The 3313-nt window shown below is 33.0% G+C and overlaps 1 long non-coding RNA gene across 2 annotated transcripts; it reads left to right on the top strand.

Annotated features, from left to right (window-relative positions):
• The first annotated feature begins 213 nt into the window (after positions 1-213).
• On the top strand, positions 214-2877 carry LOC106798363 (uncharacterized). Of its 2 annotated transcripts, none has more exons than XR_001387766.3 (4): positions 214-682; positions 1552-1597; positions 1689-1786; positions 2529-2877. It is a non-coding gene; the product is annotated as an uncharacterized lncRNA (long non-coding RNA). The 2 variants fall into 2 exon arrangements; XR_001387765.3 differs by having other exon boundaries at positions 224-682; positions 2525-2877.
• Positions 2878-3313: the final 436 nt, after the last annotated feature.

Raw genomic sequence — 3313 nt, 5'->3', positions numbered from 1 at the left:
GGGTTTGTAGAGTAATAAATTATTTGAGGTGAGTTATAATCTTACCATCTTTGTTATGTTCTCACGATCCTTTATAAATGTGAGTAATTTTCATTTGTAGGAGTATTAATTACCCACACTACTAAAAATATTATTTATTATGACGCATTAATAACGACGGTCAACCATAAATCGGCTTTAAAAACAAATCAGTAGCAATATTGTAATTAAGCACACTAATAACAAAGAAGGTCTTTGAATGACCGTCCTAAAATTAAGAGCTTAACGAGACGATTATTCTAAAGATTGTCATAATTCAATATTGACGTTTCCACTTTTTCTCGCTTTCTCTTTCTTTTGTATTGGGCAACACATATTAAAGTTTTCACTTTCTCTCTCTTATTGGGCAGCAAACTTGTGGTGCTTCGTCTGCCTCTTCACAACAAAAACAACTCCTCCGCCATTGCTCACCCAACCCTATTCCATTTCCCTCACTCCTTCACTCCTTCACTCAGTCCCTATCAAAATGCACAGTGCAACGCACGCCGAAGCAGAGCGTCTTCTCAGCATGCAATCCCATATTCGCGACCTTGGCTTGGACTCCTCCTTGGAGCTGCACACAGTCTCGGAGGACATGGTCGGGCAAATCACAATCTCACCGGCCCCTTTGATTTAGGTGTCAAATTTGACGGCGACATCGCAGGTTATAGATCTGAGTTTTATTTATATTTTTTCACCTTCTTTTGTGCTTCCTCTTTTTTTGTTTGAGTATATCAAGTGAAATACCACTATTTTCTAATGAGTTTTATTTGGTATTGGTCTTTGGTGGTGTAGTTCTGATGCTTTCAGGAGAATAATTATCCCCACTAACTATTTTTCTCTCATTGGATCTAGTGTTGATGCCTCATGCGGGATGTGATGTTGCTCATTTGGATATTTTGCTTGTAGAACTCTAGCATTGTGTTCGTTTACAACTAATTTCAATTAGGACTATTTTTTTCTTCTAAGCGCCCTAATTTTAAATTGAAATTGATATTATTGTGATGTATATTGTGTTTTCATGTTCTGAATAAACTTAGATAAAAAATCTTACGTGTTTATGCTATTTTAGTTAATGATTCTGTTCAAAATTAGTGTTTCATATCAGAAATATGTGTAACAACTGTTTGCTTTAAAGTTACATGTCATAGGTTTTACCAAAATAAAATTCCTATTTTGTGCCCTGTATATATACTTTGCTCAAACACTTTAATTTTTGCAATTGTAACTAAGATTACTCTATAGAAATTTGAGACTATGAAATTTGTACTCGAATGAATTTTTTTCTGTATATAATTAGACGAGGAGCTATCTGCTATATATGAAGTAGCATGAAATCCTAAGTTACTATGGCTATATATTTAGCTTTCGGCAGAGGTTGACACATATCCTGTGGGAATGAGGTTTGAGATGCAAGATTCACATGACATTGAATTAAAGGATCGTCTCTGTCAAAATAAAAACTATTTCTAAACATTTCATTTAATAAATATATCCATTTGCTCGCTTATATTGATTTTTTTTTTCTCACAGGACCTACACTGCAGTCTCATGGACATTTAGAATTTTTTATGATAAGGTAGTACATTTACCTTAAGCTTTAATTGCATGATATAAATAAGATTTTGAAACCATCCTATCAGCTAAAAACGTTGAATCATTTTTACAAGCTGTAGGAGACATTCCAGTGCTAGTCATTGCAGGTGCTGGAGGTTCCCTTGTCTCTTTGGAATCCTGTCAAGCTATGGCCTCAAAACTTCTCAATTCTGTAAGTATGCTTTTACCATCTTGTCATGAATTGTATGCAAAACTTATAAATGCTGTTAGTGTGTATTAAAGGATGAAAATCGGAAGTGGAAAATGGATAGGGAGAAAATGAAAGCTGTTAGATGTGGCTATACTTGTATTTCATTCCTGAAGTTTCCTATTGTCCATTTTAATATCCCAAACATTTATCATGGCATATGATTCTGCCTCATCAAGTTTCCAATGGTAGCAAAGTTCCCAGGTATAGGACTTACCTAGTTCATGATGAAACACATGGTAGGCACATAAACATTCTAATAAGTTAGATTCACTTTCTCAAGCAATTTAATTACCAGACACAAAATGATATGTTTTTCTTCTTTATTAATGACTTGATTAGTATAAGAAGTTTTTTAATTGGTGCCAATTTTGCATCCTCTGGAATTGGCATTCTCAATGATACGGGGATTCAATGCATGCACTCCATTTGGTTGTTTCATTGCTTGTTTCCATTCGAGAAAATAGAGGCTTCGTGAACTCATATACAACTAATAATATTGCTTTATGAGACTTATGGTTAAGTGCTTTATATATTTGAAGTTATTTTTCATTCACTTAGAATCTTACTAACTTATATAAATTATGATTCACCATTCAAAATTAGCTTGGCGATTCATGATTTGAAAATTGATTTGATAACATTGTTTTAGCAATATAATATCTATTTTGTCATCATTTATATTTGGAACTCTTCAACTAGCCAGGGGCAGTCCAGTATGATCAGGGGGAGCTTCACAGATTGTGACTAGTAATGAAACTTGCAATGTTGTTCATGAGAATAGCAATATTGCATCTGATCATTTTGAAGCAAATCCAACTGAGCTGCAGAATCAGAAGTTGAGTACAGAACCAGATGCATCTGGCAATAAACCTTCGTATATATATTAGGAAAGGGGAGCTCATCATGTTCTAATAGAATACCCAAGATAAAGGGAAATCATTTTAATAAACCAGCTAGCTAACTGCACTTTAAAATTCCTATTGGATTAATAGACTGAACATACATGTATATCTAAGGTTTATCTGCTCATGCATATGAATAAGAGTTTGTTACAAACGTGGAATGATCATGATTAAGCAACCGAAAGGTTTAAAAAAAAAGGATGACACTGACTATAACTAGAACAAATATAAGCCCAATAAATTTAAACATAACTATTTTAACTAAAAGAATTTGAATTTGATAAAAAAATCAAATCATGTGGGCCTGTGTTAGCTGACCAAATCAAATTAACTGACGTGTTTCAAAGTCATAGTCAGAAGGAAAAAAAATTCTTGACATAAAAAACCAATATTCACATTGAGAGAGATAGAGATAAAAATATTGATATGATAAATGATGTGATATGATAAAAAAAAAATAGAGATAAAAAAAATATGAATTTTGATGGAGTGTTTAATATCTAGATGTCAAAAAATGAAGAGTTAGAATTGATCAAAGTTAGATAAACTTATTCAAGTAGTTGCCTTTTACACCCAAATAATTGTT

Source organism: Glycine max, chromosome 1, assembly GCF_000004515.6.
Source record: "Glycine max cultivar Williams 82 chromosome 1, Glycine_max_v4.0, whole genome shotgun sequence".
NCBI classification, from domain to species: domain Eukaryota; kingdom Viridiplantae; phylum Streptophyta; class Magnoliopsida; order Fabales; family Fabaceae; genus Glycine; species Glycine max.
Note: the sequence above shows the minus strand (reverse complement) of the source record. Positions and strands in the feature narration are given on the sequence as shown.